General features: G+C 45.4%; 1 protein-coding gene across 2 annotated transcripts in view; it reads left to right on the forward strand.

Moving 5' to 3' along the window:
- Positions 1-24,454, forward strand: part of Maf (MAF bZIP transcription factor) — a 348,691-nt gene that overhangs the window by 135,511 nt on the left and 188,726 nt on the right. The window contains exon 3 of one of the 2 annotated variants that reach the window (XM_029480961.2): positions 7,887-7,905. The exons of the other annotated variant lie outside the window; for it this stretch is intronic. The gene's annotated coding sequence lies outside the window, so the exon portion shown is untranslated. Of the gene's footprint in view, positions 1-7,886; positions 7,906-24,454 lie in introns of those variants that run through there. 2 annotated transcript variants of the gene reach the window in all.

The following is a 24,454-nucleotide window of genomic DNA, read 5'->3' on the forward strand; positions in this document are numbered from 1 at the left end:
GGCCATGTGATCTTTATTAGGACTTGGGTTACACTCAAGGGTTTAACCTCAAGACTCCTTCCAGATAACCAAATCCACAGTTGTTCACGTCCCTTATGTAAAACAAGGTACTATTTACAGATAACCTACATGCATGCCATTAGATATTTTAATCATCTCTACATGATTTATAATACCCAACACAATATAATTTTTTATTATTTATTTTGACTGTTTCGAGACAAGCCTGATGTAGTCTAGGAGGCCTCAAACTAAAAATGGCCTTGACCTTCTGATCCTCCTTGCTCCACCAGTTCAGTACTGTGCTCCCAGGGGCGACCACCACATCTAGCTAAATGCCATAAAATCACAATCGTAGGATATTATTAAGGAACTTGTGATAAGAGAAACAAATATATACACGTTTAGCTCAGATACCTTCCCCCTAATATTATTGACCCATAGTCGGTTGCCTCTGAGCATGAGGAACCAAAAGATAAGTGTATTCTGCCGTGGGTCAGATACACTTGAATACAAAAGTATTCAAGTTTTCGCAGATCATGCTTAATAAGATGGGGTCACTTTGTCCTAGTTAAACTTGACTTGCACAGATAGGCCAAGGACAGGGCTTGGCCTTTCCCTGAAGTCCAGCAAGGGACCTAAATACAACAAGATGCCTCTAAATATTAGTATATTCTTTCCTGGATTGAGGGCACAGTTACAGGGTTTGGGGGCATTTCAGTATCAGTGGGTGTGGCTGTAAATAAGGACAGCAAGGATCTATCTCTGGAAGATGGCCCGAAGTCTCCAGGAAAAGGGCTATGCTGACTTCTTGCTAGCTTTCTTCCTGGGCTGTCTGATGTCTTGTCTTCAATGAGCATATTTTACTATTGCTCTGAAGAAGATGTTTTTTACGTGCACACGCTTCAAGCGTTTTGCTGACTCAGAGGAGAACGTTTCATTTTAATCCCCAACATGGAAGCTATTTGCATTTTTTCAATAACTAGCTGCAGTTATGATTCAGAATTAAAGCTTAAACCACAAAATAACACTAAGGAGTTTAGGCCCCGGCCTGAGATGCTTCTAGGAAGGTAAGGTCATGACTTCCTCTTTTTAAGATTTAGCTGACAGGGACATGAGTAGAGAGAAGGGGAGTGCCTTGGGTACTTCTGTAAAATACCATCTCCTCTCTTGTCACATGCAAGATTCTCTGTGTGGCCTCCTGATAAAGGAAGTACCTGTACTGGTATACAGAAGGTGCTTATAAGTGTTTATTAAAGGGCCACATACATCACCTTCTCTTTTCCCATAATGCCTAGCTCAGGGCCTGACATTGATGCAGATACACTCTTGATCTAAGCAAACAGATAATGTGAATATTGGTGGAAGAGCTTGATCTCCAGGTCAGGATGCCCAGTCTCGTTCCAGTTCCTGAACACATACATGGCTTTCCTTAAGTAAATGATAATAAGGAGACACATTTCAGGAGTCTCCCGAAGTGCTGCCGTACAAGGGAAATTACCTTGAGTCTGGTGACATGATTAACCTAAATTAACCCGAGATAGCAGTGTGTGAACATTAGCATAAGCAAGAGAGACATCAGTGTCTCTTGTCTGCCAAGGGAGTAAACAGAGTTTTATCTCAATCTCAGCCTTCATTCGGTGCTGTGACAAAAGAGGAGGAAAAAAAAAAAAAGAAACATTTCAGTGTGACCTCATTTATAAGTTTTCCTGACTTGTATCAGCTTCTCTTAATTTCTGCATGATTACAGTTCTGACCTCTACCCAGACTCTGCTCAAATATGATGCAGTCTTTGTAAAATAGAAATCAGACAGAGCCTGCACAGAGAGCCGGTTCTGTGGGTTAAGTGTGGGCTGTGCAAATATGAAGCCCCGAGTTCAAATCCCCACCCCCCCCCAAAAAAGCTGGCAAGGTAACTTGTGTTTGTATTCCTGGTGCTAAGGCAGATGGCAGAGACTGGAGGAGCCTGGGGGCTTGCTGGCCCACCAGTCTAGTTAATCTGAAGGCTTCAGGTTCAGTGAGGGACTTCTTCTTAAAAGGGGAGGTGGAGAGCAGTAGGAGACACCTAAAGTTGACCTCTGGCCTCTACACATATGTATATTGTATGTTGATGAGTGTTCCTATACATAGGCACACCACACACGTACACACACACACACACACACACACACACACAGAGGTGGCAGTAAAACAGATAAAATGAAAACCAGAGGTCTGAGCAATAACACTGTTTGGATTTCAGGACAATTGCAGGAATCATTAGATATTATCTTCTTTAGGGATTTGGCATGTTCTTCGTTAGATTGCTATCAGGCCAGGGGAAAAACAACCGCTTTATTATTTGAATCAGTTTCCAGCACCTCATGAATTAGAAGCTCACACCCGAAGGAGTATTTTCAGCTTAATGGAAACAATTTATCTAACACTTCCAACTCTTTACAAGATTCTACATTGATAGACGGACGTTTCTGCTATGTAGGTACATCCTATAGTAGCTTGTTCAACACAAGTGAACATCTGTATTAAAAAAAAAGCCAAAGCCAATAAAAGACAATTTTTATCTAATAAGGTTACATTGCAAATAACCCCCCAAATACAATTTTATGTATTGTGTTAAAATCAAGTCCAGGAGGTAGCAAGTGGGCATATTTGCTTTTAAACAACACTTCGTGGGTTGGCTTGTGTTTAATGTAATGAGATGGTATGTATGTTCTCGGTAGGAGAGAGCTGATGTCAACGAAAATAGCACTGAGTTGCTCAATAATAAGGGGACCATGTGCTTTGCAGAAGTGTTTTCAGAACTGCTTAAGTAATCATCAAAGATACTCTCCGGAGTCCCCACCTATTCTGCAAAGAGAAGGTTGCCCCCTTGAAAAGAAAGTGTGGACAGGTCACTTGAAAGCCCATAACCTGCTGTGGCTCCTGCCAATGACTTCCTTGGAGGAGAAGATGCCCGAGAGCTACCCCGGGGCCTTCTGAAGAGCCCCCCCTAACAATCTAAGTCAGTCCTGGGAGATAGAACCTTTTTAGTGCTGGATGGAAGCTTTCCCTGTGTTCTTCTGATACGTCCACCTCCAGCGATAAATCCCTATGTCCAGGACAAAGGCGATAACTTCTTATAAGTCACTCAGGTGGGTTCTTTTGGTGTGTGATGGGGGTAGAAACCCGAGCCTTGGGAATGCTGAATGTTGTGATTTGATTATGAATTCCCCCCCCATAGGTGCATATGTTGGATCTGAGTCCCCCCCATAGGTGCATATGTTGGATCTGAGTCCCTAGCTGGTGTTACTGGATTAGAATGTTGTAAAACATTTAAGAGAATGAAGCCTGACAAGAGACAGTGGGTCACTGGACTGAAGCCATCAAGTGTAACAGGCTGAGCCCCACCCCACCCCCATTCCTGATCTATTCAGATATGGCAAGCCATGCTATAAGAACTACAGAGGCCCAGCAGTCGTGTGTTCTTGCCATGGTAGATGGTATCCCCTGAAGCTGTGGAGGTGAGACCTTGTTCTCTTAAATTGCTTCTGTTGAGTATTTTGTCAGTGACGAGAAAGGTACTTGACACAGGGGGGAAGCACGGTACCACCCAGCTACCAACACCAAACTGCCACCACCGAGCTACTACCACTGAGCTGCCTCCCATTTGCCCCCCCCCCAACCCCAACGTGTTCGTTCCAAAAGCTACATCTTCCTCTGCCCTGATCTACCTTAAAGCCACTGCTCGATTCTCTGTTTCCTACAGAGTAATTTCTTACTAAACACGTGCTGTGTATGCATATGAAAAGGGAAGTCCTTGATCCTTCCAGAATAAGTAGAAATCAGAATCAAGTGAAGAAAAAAAGAAAGAATCACTTTTAAGGCTGATGATATTTTCTGCAAGAATATGTTTTGACTGAAACAATAAGGAGATGTGATAACTGGGGAGTGGGGGGTTAACAGCTATAGGATGCTGTGTGTTCAGCCAGGACCTCAGTGATGTGCCAGAGATTCATGCTAAATGGCAAGGATACAGCTGTTTTGGTACCCACTCATTCAAGGTTCCAGTGGTGGGTTGTTTTAGAGATGGCTGAAAGTGGTTCAATGGCACACCCACCCAACTATCAGCCATGTGAATCCCTGATCTTTGCTTCCTCAGTGACTCCTAACAAGTCATTTAACTTCCCAAAGTCTATCCCTAGCCTCAAATGTGCAGAAAGCCACACTCCCCTCCAAGTGGTGAGGTGCCAGGACCATGGAAGGGACTGATGAGGGCCTCCTTTAGTACATCCAGGTTAGGAGGAGATGTGTTATATTCTTGATCAACATAAAATCCTTGCAGCATCTTCATCTAACTTCTGTTTAGTTTTGTGTTTTATAAGGACCCTGATATAGGTGTCTCTTGTGAGACTACACCTGGGCCTAGCAATCACATAAGTGGATGCTCACAGTCAGCTATTGGATGGATCACAGGGCCCCAATGGAGGAACTGGAGAAAGTACCCAAGGAGCTAAAGGGATCTGCCACCCTATAGGTGGAACAACATTATGAACTAACCAGTACCCCAGAGCACTTGACTCTAGCTGCATATGCATCAAAAGATGGCCTAGTCAGCCATCACTAGAAAGAGAGGTCCATTGGACTTGCAAACTTTATATGCCCCAGTACAGGGGAACGCCAGGGCCAAAAAGTGGGAGTGGGTGGGTAGGGGAGTGTGGGGGAGGGTATGGGGGACTTTTGGGATAGCATTGGAAATGTAAATGAGGAAAATACCTAATTAAAAAAAAAAAAGAAAGAAAAGCTTCAAGTTCCATGATAGGATGTGTTCAGATCAAATGGCATGAAAACTGTACCATGATGGGTTCTGAATACACACGTGGACAATTTTTTGTTGGTGGTGGTTTTGTTTTTGTTTTTGTTTGTTTGTTTGTTTGTTTCTCATTTAAGAGCCAGGCCCAGGATGACTCACTGAGGCTCAAACCCTACAGCAGTGCTGTTAAGGGGAATCCATTCAGTCGGGGGAGAAATCTTTGCTCTGTAAGTGTCTCTTCTCTCTGGTGGCCATTCCTGCTTGCACCTCACTATGTGGACAGATAGATCAATAATCTCTTGGCTTTGCCACTCACGATGTCAAAAGTCAACCATGAAGTTTTATTTCCTCTTCTGTATCCTCAAAGTCAGACTCTTAACTCTCCAAATACAAACCATTTCTATAGGTTACATTTCTCATGGATGTGAACAAGATCCTCACAGAAGCAAGTTAAGGGAGGGAGGGTCCAGTTCAGCTCACAGGTTAGAGGATGCTGTCTGCATAGAGAGGAAAGTGTGGTATCTAGCGCTGCTCAGCCTTGATTGCAACAGGAAGGTGATGCCGGCTTCTGGTTCAGCTTCAAGCTGAGCTCTCTGATTCCTGACCCATCAAGGTGTGACTAAAACACATCACAGACTCCTATCACCACAGACTAATCCACTAGAGCAGCCATACCTGTTCTTCTACAGCCAGGCTCCTGATCTGAGCCAACATAAATAAAACCTTCCTCTAGGTCTTAGCAGACCAGCAGAGAAAGTATAGCTACTTATTTATACTTACTTAGAGTGGCTACTGTGGTCTGAGCAGATGGTACACTGGGTAAGAGCATTCACTGCTCATGCAGGAGGACCTGAGCCTGACTGAAATTCTCAGCACCCATGTAAAAGATTCAGACATGGCATGGAACCCTAGCATTGTGGGAGGCAGGGACAGAGGCAGGAGGATCTCTGTGGTTATTGGCTGCCAGCCTAGCTCCAGGTTCAGTGAGAGACCTGGTTTCAAGGAAATGGGGTAAAGAGTGATGAAATGGGACACCAGTGTCCTCTTCTGACTTCTATGTATGTATGCTTAAGTACCTTATCCACACAACACACACACCCACACACATGCAGATACACACCAAAGAATGAATTAAATCTAACATAATCTTACAGTCTTACCAAAGGTGACCATTGATGTCACTACTGTCACTCTATGTCACACTTTTGGGTGCCCATGCTGTGGTCAAGCTATGTGTGTGTCCTTTAGTTTGAAAAGCCCCACTTTAGGATGGTGAACACTGCCCCACAGTCCTCGAAACGCCTGCTCAACTGACCTCTTTCCTAAACGCAGCGCTCCAAGCAACTGACAATTGCTTTCAAATCCCTTTAAGCTGTAGCAAGGCTCTCTGACTTTTACAAAACATTTCCAGTCCTTGTTCCCTTTCCCTGTCGTGGCACTCTGAGCTAGACACGGTCTGGAGAATGAGTGATTTATCACCCAAGCAGGGTCACTTCTAGAGGTGAAAGGGTGCTATTAATAATCACGCCAGGACAACAGGTGCAACGTGGGGCTGTCCTGGGCAAACAGACATGGGACACCCCAGCTAGGCAAGAGAAGCCATCTCAGGTTACCGATGAAGCAACAGAGGACAAGGACTAGCATACTAGCAACAGGCAATGCTGACCTCTGACCTCAAGATTTGGGGTTTCTGATCTGGCTTTGTTGTTGTTGTTGTTGCTGTTGTTGTTGTTTGTTGTTGTTTTGTAGAAACAATATACAGGGCTCTTCCAGAGTGATCTGTATAGCTCGGTAAATATCCTACAGAGATATTTACTATGAGACAGAGAGAGATAGTATGTACTTATCACAGAGAGATAAAGGAACACTTATCTCCTCTCTCCCTCCTCCTGCTTCCCCTCTTCTTCCTGCTTCTCCTCCTCCCTCTCTGTCTCCCCCTAGCCAGGTTACTGACGGTTTACTTTGTCTAAGGAAAGACTCTGGGGACTAAACACCCCTTTCACGGGAGCCAGTATCTGATATATTGTTTTTATTAAGATGGTCTCTGCTCAAGAGAACGGTCTTCCATGCTCACATTAGTGTCTTATAGGGCCAAAAGCTGATTTGAAATAGCATCATAATATACCACAATCAAAAGTAGGAGAAAGCACAATAAAGGGGCCTAAGGGAGTGTGGCTGTTCCAAAAGCAGCTCTGAGATCCAGCAGGGATGCGGAGCCTGAAGGAAACTGGTCTTCGCCGCCGTTCAGATCACCAAGAACATTTCTCTCTGTCTCTCCATCCTTCAGGGACCTTGTCCAAGGGTATTTAGTTTGAAATCTGCTAGGCTCTATGGATGGCCCTACACAGTGGCATGCGGGAGGGAAGGCTGGAGGGGCACGTGAGTGTCATAGGTTATCAGGGGAAGATGGACTTTGCCTTTCGAGTGTGATTCCCAACTCTGTTGCCTGCTGAGTCTGTGTCGCTGACAAGCTCTGGTTTCCTCACCGGTTAAACTAGCTGCTGTAAAGAATAGATAGATTAGCCAGCTAATCAGAGCTGCTAGCAGGAACTGATACTTATAAAAAGAGACCTATGCCTGTTTAAACCTAATGATTTAGTACATATTAATTTTTACCAAGAGCCGAACTTCACCCCCCCCCCAACATACGCACAGAGGGTCCCATGCTCTTGTTGGTGGGTGTTGCTTTGAAGAGTTCCTGATTGCTGCTTATCTTGGTTCCTATGGAGCGATTAGCCAGAGTGACTCATGGAAGGAGTCTATCTGGAATCTCCGGTGGACTCTGGAATGAGGTAGGATAGTAAGAGATTACAGGGAAGGGCCCTAAATCGCTAAAGCCCTTCTGAACAACAAACGTTCAGCTATTTTTCCATGAATCCCCGACTCCAACTCCCTGCCTGTTGCTTCATCTTGGGGTCAGAGAAATAAAACCTCTGCCTCTGCATTTCCAGCCACCCTCTCTGCATTGATCGAGATCAAACACAGCAAGCATGGCATCACCCTCTACGCTGGGTACCTTTTCCTGTCCTCTCCACTTAATTTTCAGCCTGGTTCTTAGAAATGTTTGTCATAGACCCCTCATGCGGTCCTTTTGCAGACTTCAAGAAACTGAGACTCAAGCTGGACCCGGTGTCTTGCACTTTGTGATCCCAGCATCGAGGAACCAGAGACAGGGAGATCCCAGCCACTTGCTGGCCAGCCTAGCCTCACCTGCTTGATGAGCTCCAGGCCAGAGAGAGATGCCGACTCGATACATTGAAAACTAGAAAAGGTGAACAGTTCTGGAAGGGTCACACAGAGGTCCACATGTATGTGAACGTACGTGTGAATGCACCTGCACACATGTCAGTAACACACCAATCCATACACACAGAGAAATGGAGGCTGTTAAGGAACCGCAGAGACATTCAGAGACAGAGACAGGCTGTGAGAATGCTGTCTGTGTATCCATCTGCAAGAACCATGTTGCTTTGCCTTAGTATTTTGACTTTGCATCATTTAAGCAACCTATGAGCTTATGGTGAGACGTGTGTAAGTGGTACTGTAAAGGAGAAAGTAAACATGACCACATTCCCAGAGTCATGTTTTCACCATATCTCATGACTGAGGTTGTGTGTGTGTGTTTATGTGCGTATGTGAGTGCATGTATGTGTATGAGTGTATGAGTATGTGTGTATGAGTACATATGTATGTGTACATATATGTGTATGCATACATATGCTTTTGTGTGCTTATATGTATGTGTATGGTATATATGCATATGCATGTATGTGCATGTTTATGTGTATGCATATATATACTTTTGTGTGTTTATATGTATGTATATGGTATATGTGTATATGTGTTCATGTGCATATACATGTGTGTAACATGCACACCTGTTTAAATGTGTTTAAGTAACAGAAATTGTTCTATGCTATAAATTTTTGCTTGCCTCTCTTATTTAATATCCTATTGTGATTTTATTATTTCTATATAATTTACCTAATAATTATTTCAGAAATGATAGCTTATAATATTTCTCTGTACAAAAACCATGCCTATATATGATAATAAATATATACATACTGTCATGGTTAAGATTAGAGTTCAACTTAACAGGCTCTAGAATCATCTGGGAAGCTAACCTCTGAGAGTTTCTAGCTTAAGTCAATTGGGATAGGAAAGCCCAGCCTGAGTGAGGACAGATAGCACACACCATGGGCTGGGATCCTAGGATGAGTTAAAAAGGAGAAGCCGGGAGTGATGGAGCACGCCTTTAATCCCAGCACTTGAGAGGCAGAGGCAGGTAGATTTCTGAGTTCCAGGCCAGCTTGGTCTACAGAGTGAGTTCCAGGACAGCCAGAGCTACACAGAGTAAACCCTATCTCAAAAAAAAAAAAAAAAAAAAAAAAAAAAAAGGAGAAAGAGAGCTGAGCACTAAAGTTCACCCCCCTCTGCTTCCTGCCTGTTGATGTAATAGGACCAGCAGCCTGAGGGCCCCACTTGCCTTCCCTGGAGATGGGAAGCCCAGACAATCTCTCCCTTCCTTATGGAACTTTTTTCAGTTGTCAGACATTCTGTCCTAGCAATGGGAAGTAAACGGTAGCCAGAACTCATATATAATAGCACATAGTAACCCTCTTTCCCTTTGGGGGTTGGTTATGTCTAGTCTTTCTCAGTCATGAAAGTCTTTGGTTCTTCCCTTCGCCGTGTATCTTGCATGAGATTGTACATGTCTGAACTGTTTCATTGACTCCCCAAGTTGATTTGTATTGCCGTTTCTCTAATGTAAAAGCAGAGGCTTAGGAAAGGGACATCCATCTTTAAAACAGATGGCATGAAGCAGGGGGAAAAGTCAAACTCAAGGTTTGTAGGTGCCACTGTGACCTCAATCCCAGTGCCCCTGCATCTCTCAGCTCGACCCGTCACTTCTTAGAAGTTGCTGGTCTCTGACATCAGAGCCCATGTCTCTGCTTAAGGTTTTTTCCAGAAGGAGGGGAGAGACTTCTTCTAGGAGGCCCTGGATGGTGAGGCACAGGAGCAGCCTTTGGAGGCCTGTCTGGGTCCTGACTGCCTCTCTCCTGTTCGAGCCATCTTTACTCAAAGAATGTGTCCAGCAAAATGATCCCATACTTGTCACCTGCCTCACATCTGACTTCTAAACTGTCTCTCATTAGACATGGCCCTTAATCCCTGAACTGTATTCCTTCAAAGACAAGGGCTTTTATGACACTCACTTTTCCCTGACTGTGAGGCCCTGCTGGCTGCCACACAGAGGTGGCCTGAGAATTGATTAAACCCATACCTCCCTCTCTGTCAGACTTCCCACTGTGGCAGGGAATGAACCGCCCCCTGGCCTGCCAGGCAGGGCTTGCTAGGCCTTTGGAAGGCGAGCTGTTGCTTCTTGCCTCTCTGCTTGTTCTACTTTTCACATGTCCAAAACCTGTCTTTGACCACAATGGCAGGCAAGAGGTTGAGTTTCTTATGGAAAATAGTCTTCTCTGGGCCTAGTTTTTTACCGAGCTCTTTGGAAATCCCTGCTTGGCTGTTGGTTACTGTTGTTTTATTTTGTGTTTTCTCTTTCCCGCTGGGTCTCAGAAGACTCTTAAGAATTGTGTAACTGGCAATGGCTTGACCCTTGGATTTCTTTGCGCTGTGCCTGTAATCCCGTCCCCCCACATCACTCTCCTAGGCCTGCCAGAACAGATTCTCCCTGATTTGTTGGCAGAAAGTAACCGGAGTTTACTCTCTTGTAATCCAGGGGACTAAAGATGTGAAATGTGGGCCACATCTCCCCCCCACCCCCCGCCAACCCCTGAAGGGCCTGGAAGAGAATCCACCCCATGCCTTGGTCCTAGCAGAAGAGTCTGACCCTGAGGCTACCTCTGCTCAGTACCTCTGTCTGCACGTGGCCTGCTTTTCTACATCTAAGTCCAAACCACTCCTTCTTTTATCTTCTCTTCTTTCTTCTTATCAAGGTGCCAGCTCATTAGGCTTAGGGTAATTTCAACTCAAGCTACTTAACTAATTGCCAGCCCCAAAGCTCATTTTCAGATATGCTCATGTTCTGAAGTTTCTAGCATGAGTAAATTTCCAGGGAAGAACACCTCACATACACCCTCTACTGCCACCGCCACCCCCACCCCCCATCTTTCTTCTCTCTCGCTATGGGAGGCACCGACCTTCAGCTTCCCTCCGCATGTCTGTACCACACTCTCATGGAGGAATGATGCCCACCCTAAAATAAAGAAGAATCTTGGAGATCCTTTCACCAGAAGTACTCTCTGTAAGGACACTGTCCTCAGTTCCCGTGGGAGCCATAGGACATGTGACTGTGGAGAATTTGGAACGTGTCTACGTTACTGAGCATCTCAACAATTCATATGAACCATGTTGTACATACATGCAGTTTGCCATGTGTGCACAGCATGTCAACCCTCTACTTACAGGTAATCTGGAGCCCCCAAGACTCACACATCCTGTCCAAAGAGACGTTACAGTTAGTGGCAGTACCAATGTCCTTAAAACGTACAGATCAGGAAATGGTGGCTTTGGAGTCGCTTTGAAACCTCTGTGTCTTTTTAAGGGTTGCAAGTGAAGATTATATATAAATATATATTTTACATTATAAAGTGGTTGAAAAGAATAGATAATAATGTTTCATGTCCTGTGAATATGATATGAAGTTCAAATCACAACATCCAGAAAGTATGGCTGCATTAAGGACAGCCCTCCCCGCTTCCTGCCACTGACATCTCTCCTAGCTTTGTTACTTCTGGCTACGATGTTGATTGCCTTGGGAAGAATCTTGCCTCAAAGACAACACCACTTACCGTATGGATCTTTATAAAAAGAGGTTATAGCCTCTGCTTTATCCTTCTGCCCTACCCTGTGTCTAAATGGGAAAGTCTGTAGGTTAGGAGAAAGGAAACTTAGTGGTCTATGCCATGATCTCAGACTGTGAGAGGCAGACGCAGGTAGATCTGGAGTTCAAGGTTATTATTGCTGGGCTCATAGAGAGTTTAAGGCCAGACTGAGCCACATGGGCTTTAGGCGAAGAAGAAGAAGAAGAAGAAGAAGAAGAAGAAGAAGAAGAAGAAGAAGAAGAAGAAGGAGGAGGAGGAGGAGGAGGAGGAGGAGGAGGAGGAGGAGGAGGAGGAGGAGGAGGAGGAGGAGGAGGAGGAGGAGGAGGGAAAGAAAGAAAGAAAGAAAGAAAGAAAGAAAGAAAGAAAGAAAGAAAGAAAAGAGTGAGAGGAGAGAAGAAAAAGAATGGGGAAGAAGAGGAAAAAAGAAAGGAAAGAAGAACTGAGGGAAAGGGAAGAGGTAAGGAAGGAAGAAAGGGCTAAGAAAGGAGGACAGGCATTTTGCACCTTCAGACACAGGGCAGATATCTATAGAGAATCAGATATCAGCTCTAGGCACTGAGCAAGTCAGTAAGTACATCAAAGTACTGTTATCACAGGGCAAGAGAAAGAGCAGATCTGCTTGCCTTTGTCTGTTAAACATATATAGTAACTCAGGCTGGAGAGAAGGGAGGAATGTGAAAGGGAGAGGGAGAGGGATAGAGGGTGAGAGGGAAAGAGGGAAAGACGGAAAGACGGAAAGAGGGAAAGAGGGAGAGGGAGGAGGAGAAGGCAGGGGAGGGGAGGGGAAGAGGGAGAGGGAGAGGGAGAGGGAGAGGGAGAGGGAGAGGGAGAGGGAGAGGGAGAGGGAGAGGGAGAGGGAGAGGGAGAGGGAGAGGGAGAGGGAGAGGGAGAGGGAGAGGGAGAGGGAGAGGGAGAGGGAGAGGGAGAGGGAGAGGGAGAGGGAGAGGGAGAGGGAGAGGGAGAGGGAGAGGGAGAGGGAGAATGTATGCATGCAAACATGTGCCCTATGGCATAAATGTTGACACAGAGGACAACTTTCAGAAATTGGTTTTCTCCTTCCACCATGCCAGTCCCTGAGATGGAACTGAGGTTGTCAGGCTTGGCTGCAAGCAACTTTAGCCACCAAGCCATCCTGCTTGTTCCCTCTCCACCTTATTTTTTGAGGCAGGACTTCTCAGTGAACTTGGAGCGCACCCATTCAGTTAGGTTATCCGACTAGACAGCAAGCCCTAGGCGCTCTCCTGTCTCTACCTTCCCAAGGTATGCTTTACCACATCAACCTTGTTTACATGGGTCTGGAGGATCAAACTGAAAAATTCACATTTGTACAGCTAACACTTTACCCACTGAGCCATTGCCCAACCCAGATCTGTGCTGTGACTGTAATGAACCAAGCTCATAGTACACCATCCGTGGTTTCCTGTGCACCCTGCCATGCATTGGGCACTTAGCACATAGGATATTCACTCTACCCCTGAGCTGAGGTTGCTCTCCTAATCCCAAGGACAAGGAGCAAGCTCTGGTGCAGGCAGCGTGTGACAGGGTTCACGAGGGCTACAGATGATGGTCAGGGGCCCCTTCTCTGGCTTCTCCTCCTGTCATTCTTAGAAACACACTGTCTTATTACTTCCTTCCTTCATCCAGGTGGTAGCAACACAACCCAAGGAAAAGGAGAACTTGAGCAGGCTCTGGAGGGAAGGCATCCTGTAATTAGGGAAGTGGAAACTAGAACGGAGTGAAGAGCTGGGTTCTGAATGTCCCTATCTGCTCCCCAGGCTGTAAGCAGGGCCTTCTGTGGTGGAGGTGCTGGTCAGAACCTCCCCTGGAAGTCAAATAAAGGGCAGCTCGTGAAGCAAGTGAGAGGGCAGATGGAGCATGGTCCCTCAAAGCTACCATGTGTTGTTAGTACATCAGCACAGGGTCTAGCCTGAGGTCAACATTACAGCACTCTTCTCTTTGCTACCCCATGCTAGGTATCTCTCCGCATTAGCTTCCTGGTCCCTTCTCTGCTTGCTTTGCTATCTTCTGCCCTCCCCGCTTCTTGGGCTACAGAACATGGTCCAGTCTCTGGCTATCCTTTCTCATCTTTGAACCCATTGAAGTGGGGCGGGTTGGTTTGTTGCTACCAAACACAATCCTTAAACATTGGAATTCTGTCTTGCTCTCTAGGGCACGAAGACAAATCCACAGCAAATACTAAGCCTGAGTACCACACGGGTGCTGAGCTAGGTGGACCTGCAGATTGTCTTCTGGGGAGCTAAATGCAGTTGCTCTTTGCCCACTGCCCAGGCATTAAGGTATTTTACAAAAGCATTTGAAACAAACAGATGGACAATGATTGAAAGCAAATGGCTTTTATAAGAGTGTGCAAATCCCAGGGTTAAACCCCTCCCATGACTCTCTGATTCAAGACACTCAGCAGCACTATTTCTGGGTTGGGGTTTGGGGGGAATGGCCTAAAGTCAAACTCAATTCTGACCCTTTGAGGTTTATGAGCTGCCTCAGTTTCCCCCTTTGTACAATAGCAGTGGCAAGAGGTCATGTCCTTTTAGATGGCTCCAAACATGGCAGGCACTGCACACCATTTTGCACAAGATGGCTAGGCTGCGTGTGAGCAATACAGATCGGCTGCTCTGATGATTGTACTAGTGTTATTTCTTAAGTCCTACTTCAACCTGGTATTCCAGTGCCTCCTGGAGGCAGGCAGGTAATAGCTGGGCTCAGAAAAGAACCAGGCAAGAAGGACAGCCTATGCTTCCTCTTTGTGACTATTTGGGGACTAAGCCCCTCATCCTTTGGCTTCTTCTGTAATGTGAAAGAGATGCTCCTGTCTGTTAGGGACTGGGAAAGATCAATGTAGGGATGTCTGTAGAAGCAATGGATGCATAACAGATACTCAGGGAAGGCCACTTCCCGCTGCTTCCTGGTCCCTTACATAATTCTCTGCAGCCTCCTCCCAAGCTATCTCCTTGGCAGAGAAGCCAGGCGCTATCTCTTCCCCCACATATCTCAGTTAATATTTCAGACATCCTGGGTTTCTAATTGTGGCGAAGCCTGAGAGTCACCTAATCCGCCTGTGTATTAACTGCTCTGCTTCCCAACCCGGCCCCTAGTCCAGGGCTAACACTTGCTGAGTTCGTAATGACTCGATTCATTCCTTGCGCCAAATGCAAGAACCACTGTAACCTGCAGGGCAGAAATAACTCCAGTAATTAGGGAGGCTTGCCTGTGGGAAGCCCCCACCACCATCACCACAGGCATTCACACACACACACTCACACAGGCACACAAAAGGCTTTGGAGCTTGGCGGTGGGAAGCTCCAGCCTTGGCTGCTTCTCCCTCATGCTCCACTGAGCCCATGGAACCTGTTTTTAAAGCCTTGCAAACCTGGGGTCTCTAAGGAAGCTGCAACATTCCAGTCTCAGAACAACGTGGTCAGCATTTGCCTGGCCTCTTTGCCCAAGACCTAACTCTATTTGTGGGTCTTCAGAGAGCTCAGGCTAGCATCTCTTGGCAGAGGCAGAGGCAGGAGAACCCCTGTGTCTGTGCTGGAGCCCTTGTAGGTGAAGGTCAAGGCTGTCCACCACTAGATCTCAACATGAAGGTCCCCCTTCCTGCCAGGTCACAAGTTCCAGCATGAGGGAGAAGAAAGTGTGAGGCTGAGCTGAGCCAGGGGCAGGTCCTCAAGGGTTCTCTCATTGATGGCTGTGGCCAAATGGACACGAGCTTTAAAGGCTTCAAGAGAGACACACTAGATGTGCCAAAGGGCAGGGCTATGGGCCAGCTCGGCCTCTGAGAGGCTCTGAGGGCCGAAGCTCTAGGGGGTGTCTTTCTTTGACTTAGACCCACATCAGAAGCCTCCTTTGTGACCCTGGGGATTGTGGACAGTGTACACCTAATACCCAGCTCTGGGCACCACTATAGATCATGTATAATGCCCTCTCTACAAAGAAAGACAGCTGGTCACACTGACGTTCCAGTCGATGGAACAAGGGGGTTTCCTAAAGTGTTTTGAACAGATAGGTAGAAGGAGTCATAAACAGGGGGCCACAAGGTGGCTTTGTGCCTTGGGGTCCTCTTATGCCTGAGGTGAGGGTGGTCAACCCCACTTCACAGGAGGGAGATTAATCAACAAATGGTTTTATTGTGCTACTGTATGCGAGCCAAAGACCTTTGTGTACAACACACACCCACATATTCAGGGGCAGCTGTCTCCCATTCTCCATCTTCAACTCATTTATCCCTGTGGTTGGCTAGGGCAGAGCTGAGGTCACTGTAGCCCATAGGGCCCATGAGCATCCAAACAGCACCTGCAAACAGCCCCAAGTGTGACTCTGGAGTGGGCGATCTCTGAACAGACAGATGGTTCTCAAGCAAGGATCTGCCCACTGTAAATCAAGGGTTGTAGACTCATTTTGCTCAAATCTGTTATGGCACCACCTTCGTGTAGTGTCAATGTGGCAATGCCATTACCTCACCTCTGACAATGGTCAGATGTCTTCCAAGCTTAGCGGGCATCAAACCCTGTGTGATGTGGTGGTGGGGGGGGTGGAGGGGGGATGCAGAGACACCAGAATGAAGATTTCCAAAGGATTGTGGTAGACTGGGCATGAGACAGACAGGTAAATACAGTATGTAGTGGGTGGAAAGAGGGAGAAAGAGAAATGAGCATGTGGGGGTTCCCCTAGGGGGGTATTTTCATAACTGGCAAGCTCTTTTGAAGTGAATTCCACCTAGGGAAATCCAGAGAAGTGAGTGACAGCTGAGTGTAGTGACAGAGATGGAAAAGACTCCTTCTGTGTGAGAAATAAACAAATTACAAGTGAAAAGAGGATGAGAGAGAGAGTTCTCTTATGTAATTGGTTCCCCAGGCCCCCGGAGTCACAGCAAAGCAGCACTGGGAGGTTGATACTCATGCTCCCACACACACCTAGTGGGTGCACACCTAGTGGGTGCATTGCAAGGGGCAAGACGATTAGTGTCTGTCTCTTTTCTGGGAAGTGTTGGTGAAGTAGAATGGCCTGCTTTCTTAAGTGTCACGGCATTGGCCTTGAAATGGAGAAAGCATCAACTTTAAGTCCAAGACCATATAGGAATCTGTGTGTATGTGTGTGTGTGTGTGTACTTGTGCATACATGTGGGTATATGTGCATGCAGTACAGACAAGCTTGAATGTGTGCTCTTGTGTGCACATGTGGGGTGGCTTGCTACTGTGCATGTGTGTGCATCTGTAGATATGAATGTTCTGGATTTCTGTGTGAGTGCATCCTCACTGAAACAGGCTCAGAGGTCAAGGCATGCTATTCAAACACAGAGCTACCTTCCTTATTTTAATATAACTCCATGTTTTATATTATTTATTTGTTTACTTACTTATGAGATAGACTCTTATGTACTTCGAGCTTGTCTATAGCTCCCTATGTAACCATCGACGACCTTGAACTTTGGGTCCTCTGGCCTTCACTTCCTGAGTGGTGATGGAACTGTAGGCATGCCCCATCATGCCCAGTTTATACAACCCTGGGGATAGAACCCAGGGCTCGCTACATGCCAAGCAAGCCCTTCTACCCAACAGGTCCTCAGCCACAGAGGGCGGAATCTCCAAAGCCCTTCGCTTCATTCACTGCTGCTTTAGTCTCCACTGGAACCCAGCAGAGATCCAGCCCATCAGATAAGCAGCGGATCTGGGCTGCTACAGCTCATTACCCAGCACAGATCATTAACAAGTCATTGCTTGGCTGGAATCTGTTCCGCTACCACTAAGTCACCCAGGATCCGGATCTGGTTTTTTTCTCAGATTCTGATTCCTGAAAGCTGTGCTTTTGTGGACAGGAAAAGTGGGTCTCCCTCTCTCAGGTGTTCAGCTTTCTTCTTTATGACCTTTTAAGATGCAGTATTTATATGATTCCATATTTTATTACATAATCTTTAGTAGAAATAAAACATTCATGAGTGATTATGTTTGCTATTAAAACTATCTATTATTTATTAAAATTGTGTCTTATCTATTTAAACTATGTCTTATTTATTAAATATGTATTATGTATTAAAAGTATGTATGTAGACTTTTAACAACATAATATATTACACAACAGTGTACATAATGCAAGACACACTATATGAATTAAGAGTTGATTCTAGGGAGCCAGAAGGAGCCAGCATTGAAATAAGCTGGAACTGGCGTACACCTGCCTGAAAAAGCCAGTTGTCAAAACTTCAGCTGTCTTGTAGTCCAGGTGGCTTCACACTGGGTGTTTGGACTCATGCAATCATTTACACCAAAAAAAGTGGCAAACTATACCAAAAAAAGTTTCACCCTCCCCTTGTAGAGACTTGATTGCCAGATAATTTGCAGCCCTGCCACTGTGTGTGTTTCTAGAAAAATAATCAATATACTGGCCATTCTGAAAAAAAATATCCATACTAAAAGTTCTGGAATTCCTATTTACTTTTTCTTTAGCATATCAAATAATGGACTTTGTTAGGACATGTTGACACAGACATAAACTCGTGCTTTCCTCACACAGGGATTTGCATCCATAAACACTCAGTTACCTCAAAGCCCAAATGGGCTCATGGTAGACTGTAACAAAACACCTGACAAAACGTAACAAAAGCTACTTAAGGAAGGAAGGGTTTTATTTTAGCTTGTGCTTGGAGAATGCAGTCCATCATGGTGGTGTGTCTATTCAGCTATGCTAGCTGGTTACATTGTGTCTTTGGGGGCAAGGGGGAAGAACAAAGAAACAAAACCAACAAACCAGCAAGAGAGGATTGCTGATTAGCTCACTTTCTCCTTTTTCTCTCCAGTTCAGGGCCACCAGAAGAAGCTGCCCACATTCATGATGGGTCCTCCCACTCAGTAGACCCTTTCTAGAAATCTCCTCATGGGCACACCCTGGGGTGTGTTTCCATGGTGATTCTCAACCTGGTTCAGTTGACAAGATGACCCCTCACAGTATCAGTCAGAGAGAATTTGAGATTTTTTTTTTCCAAAAAAAAGGCGGTGCTGTGCCCTGGTCACTGTCTCAGCCTAGAGGACAAACACAGGCAGGATCCCTCTCAGAACTCCAAGCTGGCTTCTTGAAGGGAGCAGGGCCCTGGGCTGGATATAGCCCCAATGTATTTCCTGGTAAATTATTCAGATGTTAATTGGATTGTAAGCAAAGCCACTGTACCTTTCTCTTCTTTCCAATTCTCATCATAAAATGTGTGGGTGCAGGGAGGAGGGAACAGACCAGGAGGCAGGGGTGAAGCTCTAAAGTAGAGCTTCTAGACGGGCAGCTAGCAGTGGATGTCTAGCTTAGGACCAGTGCGAAGCAGAATGCTCAGAGCTCTGGGATGGAAGATGTTGGAGGGTTCCAATCCCATGACCTGTATTTCTTCCTTCTTCATCTCTGCCCACCCCAGAGAACTGTTTAGAGTCCACAGTGGAGATCTATTTGTTTTATGCCTCTTGCTGGGGCCTCACTGGGAGAAGTGTTTAAATGTTACACAAAGCCCAGCCTTGTCAAACCTCAGGTGGAAACCCAAAGTGCAAGCCTGAGAAAGTGCCCTGAAAGAGTTAGGGAGCTAAGCCGGTCTGTCTCCATTTAGCCTCTACTTTCTGATGGGTCTGCTTACTTGTGCATAGTAGAGGTACTTACAAGGCAGGCTTAGGAGACCAGAGAGCAGAGCTCTGTGTGGCATGGCTATGCTGCCAAAGAGAGTTCTGAGCTCACTCAGTATGGAGAGCCCATGCCCACTCTGGCCACCCATCTGCAGTCCCTCTCCAGTGCCCCCCTCTGAGTTGACTGCAGTCCTAATTAAAATCAATTTGCTTAATCTCCCTGCATCAGGCAAGGATGGGGAATCTCACAGAGGAGGCTGCCAGACAAAGGACAGAGAAAGCTATGCAGATGGCCTGGGGAAGAACAACAGGCAGACAAGGCTGGCCTTTAGTTTGTGTCTACTGCCACCTTCTACTCCTTTTCTGCTAACAGGTATCTAAACAGTGGGCAGGATGTTTGCAGTTGCTTAGTTATAGAATAAGGAGAATCTACCCAGAGATGAGCTGAGTTAGTGCTGATCTTTTAGTATTAGAGAAGAGTTCGGGAAAGGCCTGAGACAACCTCCTACACATATGCCTGGCTAAAGACTACCCAACTCCCCATTCTGATTGTTAATTGACACTTACATACAATTACCTGTGTCATTCACAGTACCCATGCCCATCTTAGTTTTGGTTTTGCTGCCATAGGAAAACATCTTGTCCCTATGTTCCAGATTCTCTGTTTCCCTGTTTGCTGCTGCACATGTTCTAACTGTAGGTGTTTCATTGGCCTCTGGCAACCCAGGGCTGGTCAGCCCTTTCTTTCCATGACCATAGGGAAGAGGAACAAATAAAAACACTCTTTAGGCTCCTCTCTCCTCCCCACCTCCATTCTAACAATTAAAGAAAACAATGCCATTCCAAGGAATCCTAAGGGGCAGGACACCAGCTCAAGGTGTCTGCAGATTAGAGGTCTCCCCATTAGCCTGTACTACCAGTCCCTGAGGCTTAAGTTCTTGCCTTCATTATCAATACTTTCTTCAGGGATAGGTGGTAGGTCTGGAGTACTCCCAGACCCTGTTGAGTCCTTGGATTCGATTTGGGAGGAGTAGACACAGGGAGCCAGAGAGTGCTTAACCCCCAACTGCACTTAAAGCAGGAGAAGAGCTTTGGAGTCAGGCTCCGTGGTACAGCCCTCTGATCCCAGCACTGTGTGGACAGAATTGAACAGATCTGGAGTTTGAAATAAGTATAGCCTACAAAGTGAGACCATACCTGCAAAAGCAGCCCAGCGCCGGGCGTGGTGGCACACGCCTTTACTCCCAGCACTCAGGAGGCAGAGGCAGGTGGACTTCTGAGTTCGAGGCCAGCCTGGTCTACAAAGTGAGTTCCAGGACAGCCAGGGCTATCAGAGAAACCCTGTCTCGAAAAACCAAAAAAAAAAAAAAAAAAAAAAAAAAAAAAAAAAAGCAGCCCAGCCCAGCACAGCACAGCACAGCACAGCACAGCACAGCACAAATCCTCTTAGATATCGCATGATAGAAAAAGCCCTTTGCAGCAAAGGAGAAGCCATCATGATGCCTGCTCATTTGCTTAACTCACACACCCATTCGCTCCTGTTTGACCCAAGAATCATCTTTTAGGTCCAAGCCCTGAGGAGTTAAGTCATGGACACATGGAGATGAGTGGAATCATATTCCTCCCACTGAGGAGAAATCTATACCCCTCCCCAAGTAGGAACAACCTTTTGACCGTCTAACAAAATGGTGTCGCCTACCAAGGACACACTCAGAAACCATGCAGTCAAATAGATTTCGATATCCTAGTTAAGTTTGCAATTTTCTGATAGATTGCCTTCACAGCTGTCTCGGGCCACAAGCAGGTTGTGTTTTGTGGGTTGGACACATTTGGAAGGGTCAGCCAGCTAGACACTGCAAAGCACTTATATCCGGGTACTTCAGAGGTGGGAGTACAGGGCATAGAGGTGGGTAGCAGGGAGTACCAGAGTTCTACCCAGGAGCTGCCAGGAAAGATTATTGGATAAGTGGAAATAAAGAGAAAAAAACAGAGGGATTCTGGGAACCAAGAAAAGAACTCTCTCTCCATTGCATACCTGGAAAGAGGCAGCTTAGCTCGAGGGCTGAGTTCAGCTGCCATTGTCCACTGGTTCTCCCTATACAGTCCTGAATCCTTAGGCTACCACAGTCAGCTTCAAGCAGAGAAGCAAATGGGCAGTTCAATTAATAAACAGCGACAGGACCTTTTGCTTAAAACGCCAGGGGAACATGACTAGTCTGTGGTACTACATAAGCCCTCCTGAAGTAGCAGCAGACATTTGAGATGGCCCAGCAAACCACAGGCAGACATTCTAAGTGTGCCTTGTTACCGCTGCAGGGTAGTGCTACAAATGATCTCAGCAAGGCTTCTGACTTGCGTGTACCCCACTCCTCACCCTGACTCTGTCTTCCAAAGGCTCAGTGATGTTACAGCTATGATGGCGTATTGTTTCCTGAGAGTGTTCTACTCCATTGTGGGCTCTGGAGTGGGGTCTTCACCTTGGACCTTTGGTGTGTATGACAGAAATGTAGTTCAATTTGACTTTGACTTTAGCAGAAAACAAAGTGGCATTATGGCATCCTTTGATTCAGGCAAACAAATCTACAAAAGCAACTATCTTGTAACAGTGTATGCTAGTTTTGTATACAATTTTCATTCCAGTCCTACATGTTGGATTCTGTAGCTCCAGCCTTATGCCTACCACAACCTCTGGAAGGGAAAAGCACCCCTTGCCTGAACTTCCTTTCTAAGTCTTGGGACCTTTGCCTAGGATCTTCTGTGAACCAATCTCTGTGCTTATGAAGTTGGAATGAAAGCTAAGCTGGTGTAATGAGTATTGTGAATTGTTAACTTGATTAAGTCTAGAGCTGCCTAGGAGATAGACCTCTGAACACATCTGTCCATGTCTGTGTTAATTGCAGTGGGAACAACTACCCACTGTGGGAGGCACCATTCCCTAGTCAGGAGATCCTGGATGGTACCAGAGTAGAGAAGTCGAGCTCTACAGTAGCTTGCAGTGTATTCACTGCTCTCTGATTGTGGATATAATGGGGACCAACTGCTTCAGGCTCCAGATGCTTTAAAGCCCCCTCTGTGATGGACTGTATGCTGAATTGTGAGCTAAAGCAAACCCTATATCCCATAACGTCTTGCTGGAGTATTTTACCATAGCAACAACAACAACAACAACAAACAAAGAGCTGGCTTTGAGGATTCCCCCTTAAAAGTACAAAAGCACTTGTCATAGAAGGATGAACTTGTTGTTTTAACCCTGCCTCTGACATTTATTAGATTCACAACATAAAAATGTGTAGTTGACTTTCCCCAGACTCTGCTTGCTTGTTAAATGTGTAAAACAAGATCTATTTTGAGGACCCCAGTAAGACGGTTTCTCTGTAGACACTCACTCATTCAAACTGGCAAGTGAATTGGTGGGCCTGTGCCACATGGTTGACTCTGGAACAGGATGTGACGTCTCCCTGATAGACACTGATAACACTGGTTGTCATGTTGGAGTGGGACTATATTCAGAATAAAGTCTCTAGGAAAACTCCAAGAGGATGAAGTTGTGACTGGGTCATATAAAATAACTCAGGTGTACATTTAAATCTGGGAAATTATATTCTGAATATAAACAGAAAGGGGTGGCAACTTAGTGACAGGTATGTATGGCAACTAGGCATCATATATTAATATATGCAATTGTAAACATTTTTAATAAAATATATAGGAAAAATAATCAAATATTAGAAATTGCCAAGGTTCTAATTCTAAGGAACTTGCATTCTAACTCAGCCTCTGTATTTATTAGCTTCCCAATATAAAAACTGTGTAGTTAACCTTTTCCAGACCCTGCTTTGCCTGTTAAATGTGTGAAATGAGACTCATTAAACACGATAACAAGTAAAAATGAAAACCATAATATACTTCCTTTGATACAATGCATCCAAGGTCTTCCTTTAAAATGTTTATACCTTTATTTATGTGTATGAGTGTTTTGCCTACATGTATATATATGTGCACTGTGTATGTATTGCACTGTTGATAAAATTCAAATCAGCAGCTCAAACAGAAGTTTTTGAAGCCAAGCACTCTAATATAATACAATGCAAAGGAACACCAATGGTGCAGTTGAGGAATAACTGTAGGGAAACAGGAAAACGTCTTGTTTTCCATAATTGAACTGTTTGTTCTTTTCCCCTAAGAGCAGAAAACTTAATATAGACTGTAAAAACAAACAAAAAAACAACAACAACAAAACAGGAACCTGAATCCCCAACACACACAGCATCAAATCTGAGCTGCTGTGGCATCAGCATTGCACCTTGTTGGTGCACACAAGACAAAGTGCACATGTGCATCCAGAGGCAAAGCCATGGTGACATCACAAAGTACAGATGGCCCTGTACTGTCAGAAACACCTGGGACTTCTTAAGAGTTTGATTTTCAATTAACCGTTACTTATCGGACACTCGGAAATCTTTTTCTATTGCCAATTTTTGGTGACCCCCCTCCATGTTTAGTTAAGTGACCCCAGATGTGCTCATAATACACAGGCTAAGAAGCTGGGTTCTAATTATAGTCAGGTGGTTGGCAAAGCCTTTACCCATGACTTTTCTACTGAGCAACACGGACCAGGACTCCTAACTTGTCTGTTTCCTCTATGCTCAGCACTATGCGAGCCCCCTTCCCTGCCATTGAGCTCAGCAGCAGCACCACTGCCTCATCTTGTGGGTGGTTTTACAGAGTTGGGATTCAGCCTCACAGATTTCAGAAGGATAGTGGAGTTAAGACAGAATTGCAGCCAAGCACTGCGGTAAGAGCTTTCTTTAACCTATGAAGGCTGCACTCCAGACAAGCGCTAATCCCAATGGAATCTCACTTTAAAAATAAAAATGACATCATGGAGTTGTGGACAAAGATGTAACCACAAGTGTGTCCATCACGGCATTGCCCTTAACAGTAAATTTTAAAAATTAGATGGGAATGCCCAGAGATAGGAGGTCACATAACATAAGGCTACGCTTGCCTCCGGGGATGTGAGGTCAGCACACCAGGGGACAGTACAGAATGGTTGATGTGCTGGGAAATGAGTATTATCTTTCAATAAAGGGAAGAAAGATTAATTACCCCCAAAAATCAAAGAGAAGAAAAAGGAGTTGTGTGTTCCTGCTCTCTTTGTAAACTCACCTTTATAATAGGGATTTGAGTTCCAGTGTTAAGAGCAA

The sequence above is a fragment of the Mus caroli genome, unplaced genomic scaffold (assembly GCF_978045245.1).
Source record: "Mus caroli unplaced genomic scaffold, Mus_caroli_1 scaffold_10, whole genome shotgun sequence".
NCBI lineage: Eukaryota > Metazoa > Chordata > Mammalia > Rodentia > Muridae > Mus > Mus caroli.